The sequence below is a fragment of the Canis lupus genome, chromosome 21 (assembly GCF_048164855.1).
Source record: "Canis lupus baileyi chromosome 21, mCanLup2.hap1, whole genome shotgun sequence".
In the NCBI taxonomy this organism is placed as follows: domain Eukaryota; kingdom Metazoa; phylum Chordata; class Mammalia; order Carnivora; family Canidae; genus Canis; species Canis lupus.
The window spans coordinates 48,353,459-48,380,047 of NC_132858.1; the positions used below are offsets into that span (position 1 = coordinate 48,353,459).

At 45.5% G+C, this 26,589-nt stretch overlaps 1 long non-coding RNA gene across 1 annotated transcript in view; it reads left to right on the top strand.

Annotated features, from left to right (window-relative positions):
- The window catches only part of LOC140613160 (uncharacterized), a 30,719-nt gene extending 12,252 nt beyond the window's left edge, over window positions 1-18,467 (top strand). The window contains exons 2-6 of the long non-coding RNA XR_012014322.1: window positions 542-700; window positions 4,827-5,133; window positions 5,432-5,562; window positions 14,244-16,221; window positions 17,062-18,467. This is a non-coding gene — a long non-coding RNA (uncharacterized lncRNA). The remainder of the gene's footprint in view (window positions 1-541; window positions 701-4,826; window positions 5,134-5,431; window positions 5,563-14,243; window positions 16,222-17,061) is intronic.
- Window positions 18,468-26,589: the final 8,122 nt, after the last annotated feature.

The window sequence follows — 26,589 nt, forward strand, 5'->3', positions numbered from 1 at the left end:
GAAGAAATATTGTGTAGACAAAAATAATACATATACTACACTGTCTAGATCCATTATATGTCTAGATCCATAATTATAAATCATCCATAACAATTACCATCCACATAATTAAGGAAAAGATTTGAAAAATGTATATCTGATAAGGATCTAATATCCAGAATACACAAAAGCCAAACAATTGCAAATAAAAAGAAAAACAACCTAGTTTTAAAATGCACAAAGGATTTAGACATTTCTCCAAAAAAGATACACAAATGGCCAATAAGCACATGAAAAGATGTCCACAATCTTTAGTCACTAGGGAAATATAAACGAAACCTCCAGTGAGATACCACTGAGGAGAGAGCACAGAGAGATACCCACAAGGATGGCTGTCATCTTTTAAAGAGAAAGAAAGAAAATAATAAGTATTGGTGAGAACTGGAACCTTCATTCACTCCTGGTGGGAATGTAAATGGCGCCACTGCTGTGAAAGGCAGTGTGGCAATTTCTCAGAAAGCTAAAAAGAGAATTACCAATGACCTAGCAATTTCACTCCTAGGACAATAGCCAAACTGTGGAAGGAGCCTCGGTGTCCATCGAAAGATGAATGGATAAAGAAGATGTGGTTTATGTATACAATGGAATATTACTCAGCCATTAGAAACGACAAATACCCACCATTTGCTTCAACGTGGATGGAACTATTATGCTGAGTGAAGTAAGTCAATCGGAGAAGAACAAACATTATATGGTCTCATTCATTTGGGGAATATAAATAATAGTGAAAGGGAATATAAGGGAAGGGAGAAGAAATGTGTGGGAAATACCAGAAAGGGAGACAGAACATAAAGACTCCTGACTCTGGGAAACCAACTAGGGGTGATGGAAGGGGAGGAGGTTGGGGGGTGGGGGTGAATGGGTGATGGGCACTGAGGGGGGCACTTGAGGGGATGAGCACTGGGTGTTATTCTGTATGTTGGTAGATTGAACACCAATAAAAAATAAATTTATTAAAAAAAATTTCACTCCTAGGTGCATACCCAGGAGAAGTGGAACCATACATCCACATAGAAGCTTGTACACAGATGTTCATAGCAGCATTATTCTTAATAGCCCCCAAATGGAGACAACCCAAATGTCTACCAACCAATGAATGGATAGATAGATAAATGTGGTAGATCCACATAATGGAATATTATTCAGCCATAAAAAAAGATGAAATACAGGCCCATGCCATAATAAGAATGAGTCTTGAAAACATTTTGCTAAGTGAAAGATACCAGACACAAAGGGCTTCATATTGTATGGTTCTATTCATATATGTCCAAAATAGGAGTATCCATAGAGAAAGAAAGATTACTAGTTGCCAGGCATTGAAGGAGGAGGGATGGTATGTGGCTGCTAATGGGTATAGGGTTTCTTTTTGAGATGATAACAATCTTCTAGAATTAGAACAACCAGGCAGCCTGGGTGGCTCAGTGGTTTAGCGCCGCCTTCAGCCCAGGGCGTGGTCCTGGAGACCCGGGATTGAGTCCCACGTCGGGCTCCCTGTGTGGAGCCTGCTTCTCCCTCTGCCTGTGTCTTTGCCTCTCTCTCTGTCTCTGTTCTCTCATTAATAAATAAATAAAATCTTAAAAAAAAAAAGAACAACCTTATGAACACACTGAACACTACTGAAGTATTCACTTTAACGTGGTTAATTGTATAACATATGAATAAATATCAACAATAACTAATTTAGAGAATCTGGGGACCAATTAGGATTATTATTTAATTGGAGTTTGTCTTAGTCATGATAGTTTTGTGTCTTTCCCAGTTGGAATGAAATTTTCAAATCCCCATACCAAATGATTTTGTTAAAAATACATGGGTCAGTTGGCTCTTCTTCCTGCAAAGAACCAAAAGGAGTTTTTAAGAACTCTAGCCTAAATAATATCTATATCCCTTCATAGGTTTTTATTTAGTCCATTATGGAAGGATTCTTGTCAACACTTCTCTTAAAGGATTTCTTAATCATCTTTGGTCATGAACTGGGGGGTGGGGGTATTTTTTCAAGCTGTAATGATGGCATTACTCTACCAAAAGTGTTTGCCTTGTAATGCTGTTAATGTATTTACAAAGAAAGGCTCAAATACTTTGAATTATTCATCATACCACTAGTGGAGAGGGAACTAGAAATTATAAGTTCTAGGAACTAGGGCGGGTAGGCAAGACTGTTGAGCAGTGTGCCTTTTATTGTCCCAAACCAAGAAATACTAAAATATGAGAGGGAGAGAGACAGAAAGAAAGATGGAGGAAATTCTTGGAATTATCTTGGTATGAGTTCCTTCTGACCAGAAAATAAGCAATCATCCATGCAAGGGCTGAGCTTAACTACATATATTTTAAAGGTTCAAACTATAATTTTCTCACTCATTTAGAAGTAATTTTGTAATTAATATGTAAGTACTAAATGATCAAACTGACAATTGATATTATTTAAACTGGTTCTCAGAGTTTACAAAAGCAGTAATAAGCATTATTTATATAATCTGCCATGATCACTATTGAAGTATACAGTGGGCAGAATGTGTTGGTCTTAGAGTCCAAGTTATAAAATAATTATAGCATCATTTAGTCACTGAATTCCCTTGAAGCTCAATTTTCTTACCTATGAAGAATATTTGGCCCTATCTTTGCAGAGCTAGCTCATTATCATTTATGTCTCAGACTAAACTATGTCTACTCCAAGATACCCATCTCAAGTAGCTACTCAGGCTCTCTATCTCACAGCCACGTATTTTATTTCTCTAAATAGCACCCAGGGCTCTTCCTTTTTCAGCCCTGCCACCTTCCCAAACTCTTATGAGGATCAAAGAGGGAACGGACATGCTCAAGGTTTTTTGAGTGATGCAAATGGAAGCACTATGCAAATAGAAGATTTTATAACTCTGATATTCATTTTCCTAAAAGGTTAAACACACATTCCTACCTCTCACTAGATTTTATAACTAATAAATTCTACACAAGGAAAGTAAGATGGCTCTGCAATTTTCTGAGGCAATTTCATTTACAAGCAATAAAAGAGAACAAAGTGAAATTCGCAATGGCAATTTTGACAGGGTCTGTGTCTTTCTGAATTGTGGTTTATTAGCAAGAGTTAGTTCAAGTATCTTTATTTGTCTCAGTAGTCAATGGAACTGCAGGAATTGAGTGTTTTCCCACAGCATTCCATAAGAAGTCACTAATAAAAGGGAAGCAAATAATAGCGTGCCTTTATGTGTGCATGTAAGTCCTTGATGTTTTCTCTCATGGCCTGGCTTTCTGACTCAACTGGTCAAGTGATGACAAAGTAGGTGGTCAGTCACAGACCTAACCTGATGATGCAACTCTCGCCTCTGTGGTCTTTTTCAAAGTTGACTACACAAAGTCTTACCTCTTTCTTAAGGCTTCATGATTTATAGAAGGCCGTAGAATAAATAGCAGGCTGGAGCCTTGCTCAACATGTCAGTGCCTTAGTATGAATTCTTTAGACACTGAGTCACTTGCTTTTCCTACTGGGAGTTGATGATTTGGAACACTTTGAGATGTCAGTGTGGAATCTCCTAAATCCACACAGCTTCCTGAGTATTATGAAAACATAGTGGTTAAGACTAGAAGCTTTGGAGTCAGCCAGACCTGGGTCAGACACTCAGCTCCTTCACCTATGAGCTCCGTCACTTTGGCCAACCTTCAACCTGCTCTGAGTCTCAGCTTCTTCAGATTCGAATGGGTTGATAATGTCAACCAACACACAGAATCATTGTTAGGATTTTCTTTTTTAAGATTTTATTTATATATTCATGAGAGACACAGAGACACAGGCAGAGGGAGAAGCAGGCTCCCTGTGGGGAGTCTGATGCGGAACATGATCCCAGGACCCCGGGATCACACTCTGAGTCGAAGGCAGACTCTCAACCGCTGAGCCACCCAGGTGTCCCCATTATTAGGATTAATGGAGAAAATGCATAGAAAATCCTTTCCGAGGGCAAAGTATCTGGAACATCATAAACGCTTAATTATTGTTAACTTATATCACAAGGAAGAAAATATAGAACCATACATGCTAAAATTATAAGTCAAAAGAAGAAATAAAGTCTTGTAAAATGCACTCTTCAGTATCCAAATACACGCAGCAATGGGATTTGCTGCTTGACTGGAAGTTTTCAAAAATCTTTTTGTGGAATATTTTTCCCAAGTGAATGGGTTTAATATTTCAATGATTAAGGAAAAATTGGATATATAATTTTTATTCTATTATACGCATAATAGTCATATATTATATATGATATATAATATATAATATACAATATTAAGTTTATATATTACTATATATATTAACTATAAACTTATAATAAAGGCCACTTCATCAAATACATGGAAATCAGGAATCAAGTCTTTAGTCTGTATCTTTATCTCCCCTTGGATAAGTCACTTAGTTTTCACAAGCCTTAGTTTACTCTTTATGACATGTAGAGATAGGACTAGATCATTGATTCCCAGAATGAATTCTCCAGAACTTTGCTCTGTTAGATAAATGTTTACTGGTTAAATTTTGTTTGGAAAATCTTGGATAACAGGTGTCTGTCTTTACCATAGAATTGTTACATTGTTACCAAATGTTTTGCACTCTAATTTCCCCAGGAGAATATAGTTTTACACATTTCCCAAACATAATTGATTAGAAAAAAATTTTTTGTCACTGAGCATCTTGTGAGACAAGAATTCTGAGAAACACTTTATGAAACGTTGGGCTAGATAACACCCAAGATCCCTTCCAGCTCCAAATTCTCAAGCTCTGATTCACTTCTTCTTTCTTTCTTCAGGCCTAGAGACTGGGCTTTGCCAGAACAATGCTCCTGGCCTTCTCCTTCATGCTTTTTCACCAAGACCCAAGCTTCTAGACATTTCCATAATCATTCTGCACTTTCCACTCTGCTTCATATAAGAGACCCTTGTATAACTTGACAATTGGCAGCACATCCATCAATGCAGGGTGACTTTGTGTCAATCATCATGACTGAAGATATGGAGAGATGATACTGTTGTCTACAGGGAATGGGTGGAAAGGGCTGTCTTGGGGCCTCCCTGAAGATTGCTCTCACAATGTGTCTGTTGGCTCTGGATTCCTAGGTAACTCTGCACTTTATCTCTTTCTTGGAGGACTGTGGGTACTTCTAGAGAAGCAAGGCACAAATGATGCTGTTCCTCTCAATGGGTGCTTCCCAACTTAGAAATTCATACTGTTTCTATGGGGTGCCAAGGATGCTAGCAGCCTGAACTGAGAGGTAGAGACACAAAGAGGGCCCCTGGTTTTATAATTTTTATGCTTAGGAAGAGCTGGTAGTAGGGTTATAGCTTCAGGGATTTGAGGGTCAGGGATTTTTTTTCCATGATGGAAGATAGTAAAGACAATTTGTTTGATTTTAAGAATGATCCCTGGCAGTACCAGAGACAGAGGGAACAACCTGATAGACCAGGTCACTGAGATGGCGAGAGGAGTCAGCCCCAGAGCAGTGGACTCTGCCTTGGAAGATGGCCATTCCTGCACCATAACATGAGGTAGGAGATGGGTCCACAGGCGGGTGGGTTTGTGTCTGGGTGAGAGAAAAACAAGAGATGTCCCCATTCCTGCTGACTGGCTTCAGTTTTTGTAATGAGAGAGCACTCTCTGAGAATGCAGTTGAGAGCAGCAAGGTAAATGCTCAGTGGATATCCACTACTGCTTTCCTCGTTGTCCTTATTGTGTGACCTCATCTTTGACCTTGCATGGTTCCCATTCCCACACCTCTGATGAGATGGCCATCAAGAACCTCCGGACCAAGCCCTGTTTCCATCCTCCTCACTCTCTCTGCAGTGTAGGTGAGCAGCCTGGTGTGACACTTCTCTTTGCCCTTTGGTGCTCAACTGTCTTGGTTTCCCTCCTGCCTCTTGGTTTCTTTCCTTCCTTTTTCTAAAGCAACATTCTCAGCCTTTTAGAAGTTCCATTTAGAGGGTCCCCTTCCCATTCTTCTATTCTCTCTCTCTCTTTCCCCCAGAAATTTATATTTATTTCAAGGATATTATTCACTTTTCCAGCTTTATTTCTCACCATGGGGCAAGTCCACTTACACATTAATTTTTCTCCTAAACTCTAGTATAATCTCTAAATACTGGTTTCTTTTGGGTATCCACCCATTATCACAAATTCAACATGTCCTCAAATAAGTGTATCACCTTTCTCTCCAAACTAGTCCTTCTTCGAAAATATCTCCAGATTCATCTGGAAACAAGTTCCACTCTCATTACCTCTGTATGAATTTGCAATGGCTGCTGTACCAAATTACCATAAACTGAGTGACCCAGCACAACACAGATTTGCTCTCTTACCATTTTGGAGGTCAGAAATCTTAAAATCAACATTTTCGAAAGGCTGCATTCCTTCTGAAGGCTCTAAGGGAGTACCTTCTCCTTGCCTTTTCCAACGTCTAGAGGCTGTCTGGATTCTTTGGCTCATGGCCCCTTCATCCCTCTTCAAACCCTGCAACAAAGTATCCAAAGCACCTTCAGATCTCTCTTCCCCTCTGTCTCACCTTTGCTTCCATCATTACATCTCTGACTCTCATCCTTCTGCCTCCCTCTTTCCTTTATAAGAAACCTTGTGATTACATTGAGTCAACCCAGGTAATCCAGGAGAATCTCATCTCAAAATCTATACCAATCACATCTGAAAAATCTCTTCTGCCTTATAAGGTAGCATATTCATAGGTTCTGGGGACCAGGGATGGAACACTTTGGGGAACTGTTACTCTGTCTATCACAACCTTTGCTCTAGGTTAGACCTGTATGAATTCCCACACATACAATAGCAGTTTAACCAGGTGCCCATTCTCTCTCCTCATTCAAATCTCTTTATGTAGTCTTTAATAAAATTGCTCTTGCTCCCAAATAAAATTCTAAGCTCTTAATACGTAATTCAAAATTTAAATGTGTAATTGAAAAGCCCTTAGGTTTTCAACTTGGTTAATTAAACCCTTATGAGATTTTCCAAACATAATTTATGCTCTCCTATAAAGCCAATCTCTTCACACTTTTAGTCCCCCTATCCTCATGCCTTGGTTTTTCTCCTATTCCTCAGAGAATAGTTCTCTATGTGAGCTGTGGACTAAGACAGGGTGAGTGTTCAAGACACAACACACAACATCGTGGGAGATCTCAGGACCCAAGTTCACAAGATATAGTGGCCTATTGCCACTGGTGTGTTGTATCATGAAAAAAAGATGCAGTTACTACCTACTTATAAAAGTCTCCTTGCCACATGCCCACCTCTCAAAATCCAACCTTTTCCTAAATGCAGTTTCAAGCTTTTCCTTGTGGAAGCCTTTTTCATCCACCTGGCTAGAATTTTTTTTTTTATTTCCAGATTCTTAGAGCATTTTCTGTCCATACAGATGTCTCCTCAGTTGGCAAGGTATTGGCATTTTGGAAGGAAAACATTTCCTTCTGCTCAACTGTCCCACACAATGGAGATAGTTAGCCTTACTAGCCTCTGCCTTCTCAGCCCCTGCCAGTCGCTGTGGTGACCCAAATCACCCATATTTCCAGGTGCCTCCAAGAAAGCAAGGCTGCCAGCCTTTGGGAACCACTGGTTTACACCATCCAATTATTAATCAATAATTAAAATCTTTGACCCCTACTAGGCTATAAGTTCCTAATGCACAGCGACTATGTACTTTGAATATCCTAAACTGTGAGTTACACAGAGTTCCCTCTACAACAGCAATTGGAAGCTGTATGAATTCTAATTTCCCAATATGGTATAATAGAAAAAGCACTAGATTTGTAGCATTAAGAAAGTTACTTGACCTCTGTAAGTGGCTGATTCATCATCTGTAAAATGGGAGTATGACAGGTAACACCTTCTACTGTGCCCAAGACAAACTCTATTCAAGGCACATTCTAGGTTCCTTCGCTTCTTACTTTCTCTCTTTTTCCTTTATATCCTTTCACATCATATAAACAAATATTTTTTCCTCACCGTTTGGCTGGAGAAAAGAGGTAAGTGAATCACTCATGTCCCATTCACCTATCAGCCACAGGACTCAAATAACAGATTTTTAATCGTTTTCCCAGAGTACAGGGCATTATACTGCAAGATGATGCCTCCAGAGAATTTCTTTCTCCTTTCTCCTGAACTAAATTAGTTGCATAAGCTGCTTCCATTAAGAAGGATAAAACCCTCGCACTAACGGTTTAGATAAAGTATAGCTGAGGGTTGTGAATAAACATTAGTTCTCATGAGGGGAACATGGGTGCTATTTACATGAGTCACAGACACTATAAGGAAAGCACCAGAAAGAAAAGGAAAGCCACACTTCTATGATACATTCTGGAGGGTGGGAAACTCAGTAGATTAGGATAAATGATGCCCATGACCAGACATTTTCTGACAACATTCATCCCAGATGAGGACTTCCTTCTGGTACACTCAATAACCACATCTTCTGATGTAGATTCCACAGAGACTCAAGGAAAGGGGCCTGGGGCACAATTCCCATGACCTGAAATCCCAGGTTTCTGAAAGAGATGGAGCGCTGGGCTGGGTGCTGGGGGAATGACAGAGGATGGGCTCTGCATTCACAGAGTGTCTAGGTGAGGTGGGGCTAACGCTCCTATACTCCCGTGTCCAGGGAAGAACCTCCCTGGAGGAAGTGCTGGATTTTCTGATATGACATGTAGCTGGGAAAAGCACACATACTTAAATCCCCTTAATCATCATAATAAGTCAGAGAGGAAATGATTATTATCTCCATGTTACAGATGAGGAAAACTATAGTTCATGGAAGTTAAGTAACTTGCACAGATTTATAATGTTAATAAGTGGAGGCTTGAGATAGCCTTGCTTATTCTGTGTCATGCTCTATTCAACATCCTGTTAATGATAAAAATGGTCCCTACAGCAATCCTTACAAAACTTATGAGTAGATCATACATTTAGAACACAGAAAAGAAAATTAAGAACCAATGTTTTTGCCAGAAATGGTTTCTGCTAAGATATTTCCAGAATATAATCAGAGTTCCTCCAAGTTCTACCTTGACACAAAATACTTGCTTTAGTTAAATTCCAAAATCTTACTGGAGGCTACTAGATGCTAAAAATCATGAAGCTGGTGTACTAAAAAGATTCTCTTACTTCTGGACAACATAGAGGAAATGTTGAAATGATAGCAGAAAATTGAGGCCAGAACTTTTAATAAATTCCCCCCAAGCATATATGTCCCTCTCTAATGGGACTTTTGGCTTTATCAGGGTCCCTGGTCTGAGACTCAAGCAAAGTGGATTCTAGATCATTCCAGGGCACCTGGGTGGCTCAGTCAGTTAAACATCTGCCTTCAGCTGAGGTCATGATCCTGGGAAGTTGGGATCGAGTCCTGCATTGGGCTCTCTGTTCAGCAGGGAACCTGCTTCTCCCTCTCACCTCTGCCTACCACTCCCTCTGCTTGTGCTCTCTCTCTCTCTCTTTATCTCTCACTCTCTCTTTCTCTCAAATAATAAAATCTTGAAAAGAAAAGATCATTCCAGTTGATCTCTACATCTCATTCCTTCCTCTGAATTAAGCTCACTTCTTCCTGAAGTCCATCCAATAACAGGCCTATGGGCAGTAAATTCTCAGTATCTGTCCAAAGTGTCTTTATTTCACCCTTACCATTAAACTATAATTTCAGACTGTGTGGAATTCTCAAAGAACACTATGTTCACTCCACACTTTGAGGGTATTTTCTCATTCATTTGGTTTACTTGCTGTTGGGAAGGCTTCTGTGAGTTTCATTTTTGTTCCTTTCAAGATAATTTGTCTTCCCTTTCTGATGTTGTTAGGATTTTTCCCTTGGTAATTTTACAGTTTTATTCCAATGCGCGTATGTGTGAATATTTTTTTTAATTTGTCTAGGTTTACGATCTTCAAGCTGTGGTACTCCAATCTCAGGATTTATGTATTCCCTCAATTCTGGGAAATCATCAATCACAATCTCCTCCATTGGCCTCCCTCTGACTCTCTACTATTTCCTTTGTGAATTATTAGTAGACAAGTGCTGAATCTTCTCTTCCACTTATCTCTTAACATATTATTTCTTCCTCTTTTTGTGAGGTTTTCTGGACTATTTCTCCTGTTCTTTCAAGTTACTGATTCTCTCCACAGTCTGCCTATTTAAACTGTCTGTTGAGGGCCTAATTTCAATGAGCATTATTTTCAGTTCTGGTACTACATGCCAGTCTATTCTTTTAGTGTCCAATTAAAAATATATATTTATATTCCTTCCTTTATTTCTTTAGTCATACTTGCTAGATGTATTAATACTGTTGTGTATAAGCTATTTCCCTTAACCCGGGTTAGCAGGAGTGTAGGCTGGCCGCATATGGGGTGCTCTCTGAGATTCAGCAGATCAATAAAGGTCAAGAAAAGATGTTCTATGTAGGGATCTATAAAAAGGTTTTGAGTGATATGGCGAGGTCTACACTTGAGAGAAAGTTCTCTGACAAAAGCAGGTATGATGGCTCCGAGAACACAGAGATCAGATTCTGGGAAGCTCTTATATGTCGGAAGAGACTGGTCTCTGGCAGTATCCATGAGACTAGCATGGTGGGAAAGACACTTTATATTTCCCTCAGTTTGGCCTCCTGGTGAAAAAGAAGCATTCAGCCTCCAGATAGTAATAGTCAAAATGTAACTAACATAATATATCTATGTCACTTTTTTATTTCTATAAATTATACACTTTTCCAATTCTTTTGTTTTCTTTGACACACTTCTAGATTGATTTTCCTTTCCTTCCTACAAAACCATTTTAAGGGCATTTTACTGATTGCATACCTCTTTACATGCAATTTTACATGAAATTACTTCGGTTGCTAATAAACAGGGAGTTATTCTAGAATTGTTTCTGTCTTTTCCTCTAGGCCAGTTCAACCTGGTTACAAGATAAAATGTAAAGTGAAGTTCACCCGGTCCTTATTTTGCTTGGAAAAAAATCATTCTCTGCCCTGTGGCAAGTGGAGTTTCAGACCACAGCAAGGATGGGGTAGCATTTACAGTATGTAAATACTAAGGCATTTCCTGAGCCCCCTTTCCCACTCAAAGCTTTGGCTTTGTCTGTCCACACTGACTCAAGGCCAGAAGCCTTGAGGGTTGAGGAGGCAGTGCTGGTACTCAGCTTGGCTACTTGAGCCGGAGGCAAATTAGATATACTCAGGCTCCATGTAAGCAAGTGTTGGCCAAGATTAGGTCCCAAATAAACTCCTGTGGGTTGAAGATTCCTATGCAAGAACAGTCCTTTTTGAGAATTGGGATAATTTGTTTTTGGCAAAACACTGTTGCTTTTTTTGAGGGTGAGAAGAAAAGGGGTGTGGGAAAGGCTCTGGAAATCTCGCAAGACCTCTTGGACATGGACTATGTGTTACAAAACACATTTTTGACGAGTTAAGTGTTAACCAATCAAAACCAGACAGATTGTCTTTCCCGTATTGGCTTCAAAATGCAGCAGGGGAAGTGCTATTGCTGAATATGGCTGGGAACTTGCTGAACCCAGTCATTTGCAAGAGTGTCAGAGTCCACATAATGAGAGGACAGAACTGGGTTTTCTGGTTCCTCTTTGCAGGATGTGATTGCAGCCTCCTGGGAGAAAAAGAAAAAAAAAAAAAAAAAGAACAATACCAAATCAAAAGCAGCTCCAATGGTCTGTGGAGGGGTCCAGAATTAAAATTTAGAAGAATAAAGAGATTAGTTTTAAAGCACCATGAATTCTTTTTGTCATTGAAAACTCATCCAAAAAAACATTTCATGACAACTTTTGACAGGCAATGATCTGGAAGCTGGATATATAGAGACAGTTATTTCTTACTCTCAAATAGCTCTTGAAGTCTCCCTGGGAAATAGATTTGTAAACAGAAAATCATGATATATTGTGACTTGATAGAATTCATGGAGGCCAGGAGAGAAGTGCTAATTCTGGTGAAACTGGGAAAGATCTCGCAGAATTGTTGGCCGTGAAGAGGATCTCAAAAGATGTTTGAGCACACCAGGAGAAGGAAATAGCATATGCAAAGACTCAGAGCTATGAAGGAACATGGTGTTCACACACTTAGAAAGGGAAAGTGTGCAAGTTTGCAGGTGTGCCTGGGGGTCACTGGTCAGTTGCTTAAATAAGGGTTTCTATCTTTAGCTTGTCACTTTTGTTGTTCAATAGAGACATTTGCTTTACTTTCATGTAAAAAACACCACAGTCTTAGAATGCTGATGCCATGTTTATAAGAAGACAAGAGCACTGCTCTTTGCAACTAACAGGGTTAAAAACAGAACACATCATAGAAAAACAAAGATTTTAAAAACTAAAGGGAAAGAAAGTCCAGTTTAGAGAGTCAGGGAATAATTCAAATACTCAGAGTATGTCTGAAAGGGGAGTTTCATGAAAAAGAGAGGAAGAAATTGTAGGAAGGCAGTAGTATTAGCAAAAAATTTTATACAGAAATGAGGAATAAAAAAAATCCTTAGATTGAAAATGAATTCTAAATACCAAGAATAAAGATGAATCCACACCCAGAAATATCAATATCTTTAGATTACAAAATAAAATAAAACATAAAGGAAGGGACAAAGGAAATAAAATCAGATAAAGAGAAAATCTTGAAGGTGTCGAGGCTGATAAAAGAAATTACCTAGAAAGGAATGAAAATTAGATAGCAGCCTTCTCAGTGATACCTTCCAAGAGTGAAAGGAACACAACTATCACACTTGGAGTTTATACCCAGCTAAACTGTTATTAAAGAATGAGAGAAAAATAATGGCATTCTCAAGCTTATAAAGACTGTGGAAGTTTACTATCTGCAGAGTTCCCCCAAAGAACTTCCAGGGAATGTGCTATTTAAAGAAAAAAAAACAAGAATAGGGCTATGGAATGAAATATTCTCTTAACTATTTCTAACTTTAAAATTTTTGCACTTATTATTTTTTCATTGTTTTATTTTGCTGTTCACATTAATTATTTGTAATTATTATCTTTTAACTGAAAAAAGACTCAATTTTAAAGGGCAAATTAAACTCTAGACAATAAAAAACAAGATTGGAGGATAGGAGAAGAAAGTGCACAGGTTTCACAGTGGTACTAGGAGCAAAGAGTATATGGAAAAACTTTAGACTTGGTTGGAAAAAATGTATAATTAAAGTATATGTTAGAAATTTAAAGTAACAACTAGAAAATAAAAATATAATTTGTACATTGCAATCCAACAAGAATGAGAAAAACATTAAAAAATATCCTTTTTAGTTCAACATAACACAGAAAAGGAGGAAAAAAGGGCAAAGAATGACAATGTTCCATAGAACATATAAAACTACATGGTTGAAATTAATCCAAATATATCATTAATCTCAACAAATATACACAAATTATATGTAATTGAAAGGTACAAATTAGCACATTAGGTAAAATAAAATAGGATCCAAAATACTACTCACAAGACATATGCCTAAACCTAAAATAGACAGAAAAGGATCAACATAGGCTTTATAAATAATAATCACATACTAGCTGATATAGTAGTATAGATACCAGACGAAATTTTTTACAGATTTATTTATTTATTTGGGGGGGAGGGAGAGCCCATGGAAGAAGGGGCAGAGGGAAAGAACCTCTAGCAGACTCCCCACTGCGTGAGGAGCCTGATGCAGGGCTCAGTTCCACAACCCTGGGACCATGACCCAAGCCAAAACCAAGAGTCAGACACCCACCCAACTGAGGTACCCAGGACACCCCCCCCACCAGGCAAATTCAAGGCAAAACATCTTAATAAGAATAAGTAGGGGCACAACATAATAATAGTAGAATGATCATTGTACGGTTGTAGTACTTATGAATTTGCATGTGCCTTTGCAGAAAATCCCACAATATCGAATCTTAAATTAACAAAATTAGATATTGATTTGTCCACAAAAATTTAGTACAATTTCATTAGAAATTGATAGTGTAAACCTACAAATCACTATTAAAAAGAGAGATTCTTTGAGCAATTACATTAATGAGTCTCAAAGATCTCAGTAGATCTAATTGGAACATATGACCAATATAATATGGAACATTCATTCTATCCAATGACTAAAGAATATGTGTTCTTTCTACAGCACTTGAAGTTTTTCAATGACATACCTTTAAATGACTGTTTCTCTGGACATTTCTTCTTCTGAACATATGTTTTCTCCTGTTTTCCCTCAGATTTACTTTCTATGACTTATGTCTTCCACGTGTCTACCAAAGAGTCATCAAGCCAGTAAGATGGTGTCTGTTGTGGCTGTGATTTGAGACTGATGTGTCTCCTGGGAGCTTCCCAACCTGACCAACGTCTTCCTCCTCAGTCTTTGAACTGTCATTAGTAGATTTAGTCACAGGGATGTGAATTAAGTTTAAACTTGGGGCCTTGCATTCTAAGGCGCTCACGTTCGTATTTGGAAGAAGAAAATTTCTGTCTGGGACCCTGACTGCCTTTGGAGTAAGACTCACCAGTCCAGCTGTTATCTGTGCTCTTTGGAAGTTTTCCTGAGGGATGGTGTGAGGAATGTAGTGGAATAAACCCGAAGATGATGGACATTAACCAGTGCCCTTTAGTGTCGTCATGACCCCTGAGTACGTTAGCCTTTTATGGTCTTTCCCCAAAAGAACATAATTAAGTTATCATGATGGGTCAGGATAAACACATCCTGTGACCTAAACCCATCACTCCAGGCTTCCATAGTGGGGCTGGGATGCTTCCTGTTTTCACTTTCCCAGTGACGTAGAAGAAATTAATATGCTGCCCTTTGTCAGTGATGGCGATACCCCGGTCTTACTCTAGACTAGTCACTCATTGTGCCAGGAGAAGGGGTTTCTGTGGAACTGTAGCAACACTTCCATCCCACACTCTTTCACAATTTACTAAGCCCCTTTCTCCCAAACTGGTTTTATCTGACATGACCCAAAATCCAGTGACAAAGAGAATTAAAAATGGCACCTAGAATTCCCCATGGCTTTGTGGAGATCAAAGGATTATAACCTATATTACCTAACTCAAATTTCCCTGGCCGTCCCACGCTTGGACTCTGACCTACATTGTGAGCTGGTTTCATGGGGTAGGGCGCAGTACACACAGCTGCCCGGGAACGTAGTTCATTTGGCCAGGTGGACTTGACAACGCCTGAATATCCTCAAATCATACTTTTGGATGAGAGCACACACTTGGGAGCCCAGCTGCCCAGGCTCAAATTGTGACTCCAGCATGTAGTCTAAGCCGGTGACCTTGGGCAAGTTTCTTAAGCCTTCTGAGCTTGTTCAACTGTAAAATGAGGATATGAATTTTACTTACCTCTTAAGGTTGCTGTAGGATTCAATAAGGTAATAATCCAGTCAAAGGGCACAGAGCAGTGCCTGGCAGGTAGCAAGTGCTCGACAGGTGTCTGCTGCTGGGATGTTGTGATGTTGGTGTTACGGCGTCAGCGCTATTTGGCTGAGGCAACGAGCTCAGTGCTTACCCGTTGGGACCTAAACACCCCAAACAGGTCATGGTAGAAGGTGAGTGTAAAGGAAAACACTTCCACCACTGATGATGAAGAAGATTATGTAACAATAAAGGCAGTTGGATTTGCACAGATCAGATGTTTAGTACACGCGTTCGTCTCAGAGTTGCCATGCTCCAGACATGGCAAGACCATCACTGTAATACGGGTGGTTTTTGTCCTCGTTAAGCCTTTTCTTTATCTCCATAACCAGCTCATTAATCTCGTCCCTCCTCACCAGCACGTGCCTTGATGACCTGACTTTTTGGATTGTGGTGGAAAAGAAGGAACTAGAGTATGTGAAGTGCCCAGAGTCCAATCCTGTGGACGACAGAGCTCAGCGACCCAGCCAGTGTGGCCTGGACAGGCTCACTCTCTTTTCTTTTCCTCCACCTGGTTCACGTCTGTCCAGAACTCTTGCTGGGTACTGGGACCAGGAAAAACTCAGATGTACCACGATGCACAGATGGAAGCCAAGCAAAGCCAACAGGAAATACTGGGTGGTTTGAACTCTGAATTGTCTGGGAAACATTTTACTTCCCAAGCACCCCTTCCTGGTCTTCCTTTGTCTCTATTCCCTCTCAGAGCCTGCAAGTCCCTTCCTGGGGTTCTGGTGGTCCACCTGCATCCTCCTGCCCAAGTTGGATTTTGCCATTGGCATGCAGGTAGGCTATCAAGGGAGCACGATCTTCACGTCTTGGGTTCTGAGAATAATTCTTGTGGTTTCCGATCAGGGCTACCTGCCCTCCAGCCACCTCCCTCCCCACCCTCACACTTCCTCTTCCAGGAATCCTCTTGCTTCCCCTTTGTTCTCTCCGGTCTCTGCTCCTAGGCTCCACTAACAGGCCCTGGGCTGCTGAGTTTCTGCACCTGACTTCCCTCACCTCCCTTAGAGGGTGCATTGCTCTGGTCCTGCATATCAGTGCTGTATGTCTGTCCACCCCACTCCTCACCGGCCATCCTTCCCACAGCCCATCCCAGAGTCACACATCCACCAGACCTCACAAAGGCAAAATCTGGTTCAGCCCCACCTGACATCCGGCACTCAACGTCCTGACAGCGCCAGCCTGGCCCGCTCTGAAGTCACCATCTCCTTTCTCCACCATGTGCAAAATAGTGAGATGCTAAATGTATGCTATTTAAGCAGAAGTGTTTGGCAGTTTCTGCTCAGTGGTTTGTGGGTTTTGTGACCCATTACGGAGGAAAACGTCATCATGTGATGTCCTTGACGTTCAAGGGTCGAGCTACTTCCCACCTCTCACTTTATACACTATCCGAAGGATGTGCCATTCCAGAGATGTGGATTCTCATGTTTCTGAGAATTGCAACCACGCATCATCAAGTTTCAGTTTCTAAGTAGATGTAATCGGTGGCAGGAAGTTAAATTTTAAGTACCTTTCAATTAAACATCAAATGCCAGGCTAAAAGTTCTTTAAAAGAAACATAGTGGGGAAGAAGTGGAAGCTCCATGATACACCTAGTATCGTATTTTCTCTGATTTATAGCTGACCAAGCGTACCCGTCACAGCTACATGAGCTATTTGGAGCCTCTCGTAATTGCCACAATGGCTACTGCCGGTCAGCAGCATGTTGCTAATAAGGAGGCATAAATCCAAAATCCAACAGCTAACTGCTCCTCAGAGCTTTACCCGGGTGACGGTAGGTAACTTAATAAAAATGCTCTGGGCCTCACTTCCTCTTCTACAAAATGGGAATGATGCTACTTTTTGGTGAATGCATAATACTGGGATATCCACAAATTAGTCAACACACTATATACAGAATTGGTAATAACAGTACAGGTAGATTGAATTATCCATCCTTCCACGTGTCATTGTAAAATGGCAATAGTGTCCCCACTTAGAGAGCGGACACACACAGTTTAAATGAGCTGAGGTATGCAAAGTACTTACTGGGTAAATAGTTCTCAGAAAATATTTGCTATTACCATGACGATTTCTACAGAATCCTTCCCATATTCTGTTTTTCAAGGCAACAAAATCGGGCAGCAGAGAACAGATTCCCCCTTGGAATCTTGGTCGTTAGTCATAATCAGAGCCCTTCGCTGGTTCGGAAATATTCCAAATACAGTCATGAGGGTGACTAACCGTCCCCCCTCCTTCTTGCCATGTGCAGGGGATGCAGGTAGAAGGGACGGGAAGACGAATGGGGGAGACAGCTATAGTTCAGGAAAACCCATCTCTGGCTTTTTCTCAGACCACGCAGGGCTGTGAGCAAAATCTTCCTGGCTGAAAGAAGGGAACACATTCGTAAGCCAGAGACACAGGCCTATGAGGTGTGCAACTTCCTGTTGCCCTGGTGAATGCTTCAGAAAACATTCGGTCGGGAATTTTAAAAATTTCCATCTATTGTCACCCTCCAAAGCTCGCCGGAGGATGAATGGGGTGAGTCAGGGCCCTGGTCTGGGAGGGCCAGTGGCTGCGGGGAGGCCCTCTGCAGCCTGCCCCTGCTCTGGCCCCGACACCCTGACTCCCCACACCCACACCCCCAAAGCACCCGAAAACCATAAGGTATGTCGTGCAGGTCTGTGACTAAACCATTCAGGGAAAACGAATGCTGGTTTTGCTTACAAAAATTTCTCCCGGGGTAGTACCCCCTGTGATGGCTCATCACCAAGATGCAACTGCTCGCTGAACTCAAGCAGTCTCCTTCTGACCCCTCCTGGCCTCTCCCAGGCCCTCGATTATGCAGCTCCAGCTCCAGGCTGTTCCCTCTTCCTCAGTTTCCCCTTTCTTTCCCCCCATGTCTCTGCAGCCCCTACTGCACCTCTTTTTTGAAGCCCTCGAGGCCCTTTTCAAGGCCCTTTTTCGAGGCCCTTGATAACGTAGGCTCCAGCTCCTGGCCATTCCCTCTTGCTCAGTTTCCCCTCCCCCCCATGGTTCTGCAGCCCCTACTATGCCCTTTTTTCTATAACTGCCCCAAAAAGGTCTGGTGTGCCGGGGTTTCCCATCTCCTATCTATTCCCCCTTTTTAATTTGGCCCGGCACCTCTTAACCTTTCCAGCTTACCCCCCCCCCCCCCCACTTTGGAGGATCTAATACACTTCACGGATTTTTTGTGTGTGTGTCCTCCATGAGATTCACCCGGGGTGCCCGGTCTCAGGGACTCACAAGGCCACCGATCATCTTCGTCATGTCCCGGGGACCCGCACGAGGAAGACAAAGAAGCAGCTGCTGGTCACCGAGGCCCGGGCGGGCACTCGGAGCTGGCCTGGGCGCTGGCGGACCTCGCGGCAGGCACAGCTGGCCTGCATTACCGTCCCGGGGATGTCAGCAGGCTTCCAGAATGCCAACGCCTCCAGACACGGTCACTCCGACCCCATAGCAAAGCGAGACCGAACGTGCCTCCTGCCCACCTGTGTCTACGCACAGACAAGATCGAGGTTGCTCTGAGAAAACACGGCACACCCCCCTCTTGGCAGCTACGACTGTCTTTACCACACACTCCTTTATTAGTTCCAGCTTTCTCCTTGCTCCACGTCTTCCCTCTCTGTAGACACGGCTTATTTGGAGACCGCATCCTAGACTTGACCCTGCTTCCCTTGCGCTGTGTTCGTAACTGCTTTATGAAGATATAATCCGCATACCCTACACTTCACCTCCTTAAAGGGTATAATCCAGTGGCTTTAGTACATTCGGAGTTTGCAGCCATCGTGACAACTTTAGAACATTGTCATCACCTCAAAAAGGAATGCTGCACCCCTACCTCTCCCCCCAGCACTCCTCCTCAGCCCCCCACCTCTTTGCAACCGCTAATCCACGTTCCATGCATTCGTTTCCCTTTGTTTTCTGATTCTGGTCATTTCCCATAAATGCAAAAGCCTAGGACCCGATGACTCCAGCCCAGTCAGTATCTGTCTCTAAGCACAGAGTGCGAGCTGCTTTGCTCAGCCCGGTCACCCCTAGAACTGGGGAGAGCTGGTCATAGTGGAAGGCTGCGGCTTTGGCTCCACCACACTTGGAAGAGTTTGTTATGCAGCAATGGATGACGGCGCCAACCCAAAAGGAGCTGTAGGATCCAGGCAATGTGGACTGGCGGGGGAAGGAAGGTATGTATGGGTCTGGATCTGGGGGAGTAAGAAGGGATAGGGTATCCCTTAGCACATGCACATGATACACCATGGTAGCTTATGCACGTGAACGCCGTCTCCTTCGATGTCAGATTTAACGTGGGGGCAAGGCCCCAGCACATAACGCTGACGTGCTGCTGGTTTAGCTCTTAGGAGCTGGGACACACTGAACGGAGCGGAAATGCCAGAACTTTCTGTGTCAAATGGTGGAGAAGGGGATCAAGATGCCCAGGAAAGTGAGCCTACGAGAGAGTAGTTAAACTATATAAGGTCAGAAAATCTACCAGCCAGCTACGTTCCGTGGGCAAGGGGGAGGAGGGCAAAGGGAGTCCAGAGTGAGGGAGGTGTGGGTCCAGCTGACGTCGCTCAGCGATACAGCAGGGAGTCTCGGGGTCACACGGCTCCAAAGAACAGCAGAGCTTAGGGTTTTTACAGCCCCGGGCTTATCTGTGCTGTCAGATGCTGGGTGTAGTTTGGCAGACTCTAAATGGCTAAAATTATTTGAGTTATGTTTAATGCAATCGGATATGTAAAAATCCGGGTTCGATGCCAGTGGGCTTTGTGAGCTAATCCGTCTCAGCCTGCCGTGAAGAGCAAACAATCGGGGGTCTCACCCACAGAGGCCCCGTCTTTGGCTCATGTATGTGACACCTTCACAGAGCGTCTCGGCCCTGTTCTCCGAGCAGGGCCGAGAGCAGCCGAGGGCAGCACTGCGGGCGGCCTGTCCACATGGGCCACGTGACACCAAAGACCCTACGGCTTTAGTGGTGTCTGTGGCGGGGAAGGCAACGTGTAGAGTTTTTGGCAAACCCTGATAGGAAAATCACAAGGTACACCTGTAAGGTTCTAGAGCAAGGCCATCTTCAGAGCAATAGGTCCAGTTGCTGAGATTTCGCCGAGGGGTGGGCCACGGACGTCAAGTGACCAGCCGTGAGGCCAGAACAACCATCACGAGCTGGCTTCTGTTAGACCCAATCTGGCCATAATTGTAAGTTGGATACGTACACCAGAGGTCAGTACAAACAGGGACAGAGGACGCAAATGAAACCATGAGCGCGTGGCCCAGACCATCGCGTCAACCACCCCTGCTGTACTAGAATGTCCTCCTCAGCTCTTGATGAACTGACAGAGGAGGAAACAGGCCCGATCTGGTTCCCAAATGGGTTGGCTAAGTCCGTGGGTGCCAACTGGAAACGGACTGGAAATAGACTCAGGTGGCCGTTCGGGAAAGGCAGTGATAAGGCTGACTCTTCCTCATGGGCAGAGCTCGGGTGGCAGCCGTGGTCATTCACGTCGTGTGAGAAGATGAACGATCTAAGGAGAGACTAGATACGGCCCTGTGGGCGGTAGCGGAGTCTCGGCTGTTGGTCATGGCCCCGGAAAGAGAAACCCTGGGAGAGCAGGAATAAGATGGTGTGTGGAAGAGGCATGTGGATAAGCCTGTAGGGGAGGCCCAACACGTGAGGTCTGTGTCACATGTCGATGCCCGCCTGTGGGCGACCAGCACCGAGGAGCCAGAGAACAACTAGGTAGACGGCGACCGTGGGAACTGACAACAGCCGGCCTCTGGTACTGGCCACCTCGGATTCGGTGCGACAAGCACACGCCCCGTGTCTCCAGAGTAGCAGAGAGGGAGGTCACGACAGGCCCCACAGCTAGGCTCCCCCCCACCGACGCTGACCAGCTACTCTTCCTGCATTACCTTCGACGTGCCGGTGTTAGTCGCCAACGCCGAGCCACAGCACATGGCACCATTCCTCCGGGTGACCAAATGCCTACTTGGTGGCAAGTCGATTACCCCGGACCATTTCCACCCTTGAAGTGGTAGAGATCGATCCTCACTCAAGGAAATAGATATTCTGGGTGTGGGTTTGTCTTCCTCGCCTGCAGGGTCTCTGCCAGCACCATTCTCCAGAGATTTGTGGAGTGTTTGATCCACCTTTATGGGATTTTACTTAGGGGATTTCACTTATGGGATTTCACTTTGCTTTAGGCCAAAGGGGTGTGACAAAGCAGCTGCATCAGGAAGTCACAGACCCACGGAATCTACTGGTCCTATGACAGATCACACCGCCGGAAGCTGCCAGCCTGGCCGGGCAATGGAGCAACCGACCAGCTGTAGCACCATCCTGGGGATGAGGCCCCGTGCGTGGGGTACACCGTCCCCCAGACTCGGTGAAGCACTAAATTACAAATGATGCCCTGACCCTGAGAAGCAGAATACAGAGTCCAAGAATCAAGAGGCTGAAATAGGCAAGATCCTGCTTCCCATTCTTTCCAGAGCTCCACTTGGGAAATCTGGTCTTCCCATTCCGGAAATCCCAGGCTCGGTATCAGGAGACGTGCTGATTCCCAGAGGGGGACTCATTAGTAACCTTGCAAGGGTCCCATTAAACTTTAAGCTAGGTCTGAAGCCTGGCAACTTTGGGGTCCTTGTATCCGGCGTCCAGCCATTGAGGAAGGAGTCACCAGACTCGCGGGTGTCATCGACTCTGATCTTTGGGAGGGAGGTCAGCTGCCATCGCACAATGGGGGCAAGAGAGAGATCTGGCCCCTCAGGTGATCCAGCAAAGCATCTCTTGGTGCTCTCCAGCCCAAATTTGACAAGGAATAGGCAAATATAGCAGCCGCGGATTGAGAACGTCCTGCCGGAGGGCTCAGGTCCCCCAGGGACGGAGGCCACACCCCAGTAGGCCACCCGTCGGAGTGCTAACGAGGGATGAAGGGCAACCAGAAGAAGTAGCAGGGGAAGGTGACGGCGAGTACGTGGCGCAGCTGAAGGCTGTGGCGGTGGCCGACGTAGTTCCTTCCACGGGCTTTCCTCCTACAAATTTCCACAGGACCAGCCACAGCACTTAGTTCAACTACCACGTTTTCAAGGAAAGAAACTGAAGCTCAGAAAAAGGGAAAAAATGTATATTAAGCCTCCTGTGACTTCAAAGGGGGGTGGAATAGGATCCATCCATGGCTCGGCTCATCGCTCTTTTCTTTCCATCTTCGTGGGCTCTAATGCTGTCTCCACCATGTACCTGCTGCAAAATCTGTTTTTTTTTTTTTTAAGATTTATTATTTAAGAGGGGAGGGGAGGGGCCGAGAGAGAGAGAGGGAGAAAATTCTCAAGCAGACTCCCCAGTGAGCACAGAACAGGACGTCGGGCTCGATCTCACGACCCTGAGATCATGATCTGAGCTGAAATCTAGAGTCAGATGCTTAACCAACTGAGTCGCCCAGGCGGCCCAAGCTAAGTGTCTTTGCTGTGTGATCTTAAACAAGTTAGTAAACTTCTCTGAACTTTAATTTCCTCATTTATGATATGAAATAAAATACAAAATGAAAGATCTCTCGGGGTGCTGGAAAAAAGAGGTAAGATAGTACACGTAGGGTCCTTGGCAGAGTGAATGGCCTAGTACAGATTATCAGAGATACACAACGCCCTGAATGTAAAGCAATTATTTTTCAACATGAAATATTTCCATTTCAATCACCTTTGCCTTCCTAGCACCATCCTATCTCTTCCTCTTCTGTGGGAAGTTCCGTGGAGGGGAGAGGAAAGAGAGAAACCAGAAAGGACTAGGTAAGCAGAAATTGCCCCCCTCTGGCTCCCCGGAGTGGGAGAACCAGTGCAGAGTGAGGGGACACTCTGGGGGCACAGAATTGGGACGTTGGTGGACAACCAGCTTCGCGTCCTCGGGGACCACATGCGCCTCCACCAAGTCCAAGGGCGGGAGACGGTGCTTAATAGTAAGGGAAGTGCTAGAAGGCGGGCAGGTCTAAACCCCCGGTGAGGGGTATCTGAGAATGATGGGCCCACAGGCAGCCGAGTCACGACCACCTCCAAACCCTAACAGCCCCCCTTGTTCCAGACACTGAACCCAAAAGGAGAAGCATGAGAGGAGGAAGATACATTATCTTCTGCTCCAAAGCAACCCATTTTCTGCATTGGAAAGGAGAGGGGGGGCCGGGCCCCCAGATCACTGGAGAAGCCTATTGAAATCACACGTGTCTGGCTGCCAGAAACGCACACAGGCCAGGACCCAGGAATCCGTTTCGGTGCCTACACCGCAGCCCAGGAGATTCCGAGGGGTGGGTGATCTGCGAGCCAGCCTTCGGAAGCACCTGGAGTCAGAGGCAGTGGCGGCTCCAGCTCAACCACAGGACGGGGAGCCCAGTGGCCTCTTGCCCCCTTCCGTGCCCAAGCGCAGTGCGTCCCGGAGCTGCACTGTGCAACACAGAAGGCACGAGCCACAGGCCATCAAGCGTGGAAAATGCGGCTCCAAACCAGGCGAGCGGCAAATGTGGTGTAGACGCCGGACCATGCACACCTGGTGTGAACCAAAAAACATGAAAGCTCTCAGTCATGATTTTTGACATCGGGTACACGCTGGACTGACAATAATCTGGATACATTAAAACTATTATAAAATACGTTTCACTTTTAGTTTTAGTTTTAAGTTTCTTTGGGCGGCTCCTAGATCCTATCAAACTATCTGTGGCTTGCGTTTGTGGCCGCTGTCTATTCCTGGTTGGAGGTGCTCGTCCAGACAAACCCCAGACGACTGCCGCCACCCTGTCCCTACACCTGCTACTGCCCTCCCCACGGGTAAGATCCCTCGGGAACCCTGCTGACCACCACTTACTGTTTCCTGGGCCCCAGATACCACACTAAATGTGCGTGTCATTGCATAGCGGTCCCCAGGCCTCAGGCCCACTGTCCTCAAGATGACCTTCCAGGAAGCTCGGGGCGCATTACTGAGAATGCTTGTCCCGGGGTCTGAACGTGCCACCACCTGTCCTAATGCCCCCCTGGGGTCAGAACCTGTTTCTTTGCTAACTCCAGCTTCCCAGCCCAGGGCCTTTGAGCTCAGAGCTCAGTTGACTAAATAAAGAAGCGGAAGCCAGGTCAAGTGACTTGCCCTCTCTCTAGGTCCCACTGCGTGGCAGCCCCAGACTTGAATCCCAACTGGTGTGCAAAAGGATGCCTTTGAGGCATCACACAAGTGGGGCTCCAGGTGGGGGGTGCTGCTGGGGAAGGTGGGTGGCGCGGGGCTTGGGCTTGCACCTTTGCCGGGGCTCTTTCCCCCTCCGCGGCTGCCCGCCTACAGCCGTGCAGACAGGCAGGTGCACGCCCAGCCGGCCCTCACCCCGACGCTGCGCAGCGCTTGGCCGCCTGCACCTGGCGCATGTGCGCTGGTCCCCGAGGCGCCCGGGCCGCGCCTCCCGCTCCCGGGCGCCGCGCTGCACCACCGCCGCGGGCACCAGGGGCAGTGTGTGACCGCCTTTCCCCGCCCGAGGCCCAGCCCTTTGCCTTTTGCTTTGCTTTTCCTTTTCTTTTCTTTTCTTTTCTTTTCTTTTCTTTCTTTTCTTTTCTTTCTTTTCTTTTCTTTTCTTTTCTTTTCTTTTCTTTTTTTTTTAAGAGTTTATATATTCACAAGAGACACAGAGAGAGAGGCAGAGACCCAGGCAGAGGGAGAAGCAGGCTCCATGCAGGGAGCGCGATGTGGGACTCGATCCCGGGACCCCGGGGTCACGCCCTGGGCCGAAGGCAGATGCTCCACGGCTGAGCCGCCCAGGTGAGCCCTTCCCGGAGGAAGCAGTGTCCTCCTCGCTCTTGCCACAGGCTTGGTCCGTTAGGCCATGAACTGAACTTCGTGACCCAATGCCCACAAGGGCCGCAGGCTGAGCCCTTCTCAGCGGCAGGACTGCCAGACGGCCTGTCATCCAAGAATCATAGATCAGTAGCCGCCAGCCATCAACGGCAAGGGACACCTGGCCTCTGTCCCCGAGGGTGCTGAGCCCCGCCTGCCACACGGCTGCCTTTCTTGGGTCTTGCTCCTTCCTTTCACCCACAAGGATGTAATTTCTGTTTGAAGAAACGCCCCGAGGCCATCAGGGATGAGCTGCGAGCGGAGGTGCCCTGACGTCTTGGACATTTGCACCCCACACCCTCCTCACCTCCCGCAGCCCCACGCTGTCCCCTCTGCACGGCCTGTGGCCGCCCCCCTGCCACCCGGACGGCCCGTGACCTTGAGGTGCTCGCTTCCCCTCCCTTACCGGACCCCTGCCCTGCCGGGCCACCTGGAAATCCCACTGCCCTCTCATCCCAGGTCCCCACTCCCCCTGCACACCGGGCCTCTAGGTCTGTAACCCTCAGGCCCGCCCTGCTCTCCCCCGGGAGGGCACCCCAAGAACTGGCCTGGGTGTGAGCCCGGGCCTCCCACTGGCTGAGCACCTGGCTGAGCCCTGTCCAGACCAGTTAGGGAGCCTTGGCCACTTGCCTGAATCTCTTGGGCCTTCTGCCCTTCAAGTCCGCTAGTGTCCTGGTGCCTGGGCTTCCTGCGGGGCACCCACGGTCGTCACTGTGACCTGCTTGCCCGTCCCCTCTTGGAGGGCAGACTTGTGTCCTTCTGGCCGTGGGGACGGCACCCATGTCCACGGTGGAAAAGATCACCTGGACTTGCATCTAAGGGTCACACCTCCGCTAGTTTGAGTGGTCAAGGGAGTTAAGGGGAAGGGGGTGCTGACCCGGTGGCCTGGGGTGAGTGGAACAAAGATCAAGCACCTCGCTTGACCCTTCGGCCCCCTCCACCCGGTGGAGATCACCCCCTAATTCCACCGATGAGGAATGAGAGGCTCGCTGGAGGTTGAGTAACTCGTCCAGAGCCAGGGCTCGACCAGCGCACGCCACTCCGAGGTCATCCCCGGCCCGTTGTAACCCGGCCTCTGATCTCACCCCGGCTCACCGTCTCGCCAAGGGGTGGACAAGAGGCGTCCCGTCTGTGCCTCCAAAACCGACGCAGAGAAGGGGCGTTGCAGGTGCACCGGGACACTGCAGGGGATGCGGAGTAGCGGGCCGGCGCTGGCCAGGCTGCGGGCAGGTGGGGGGTGCGGGGGGCTAGGGCCACGGCACCCCCGCCTCGGGTCCACGCAGCGAGGACGCCGTCCT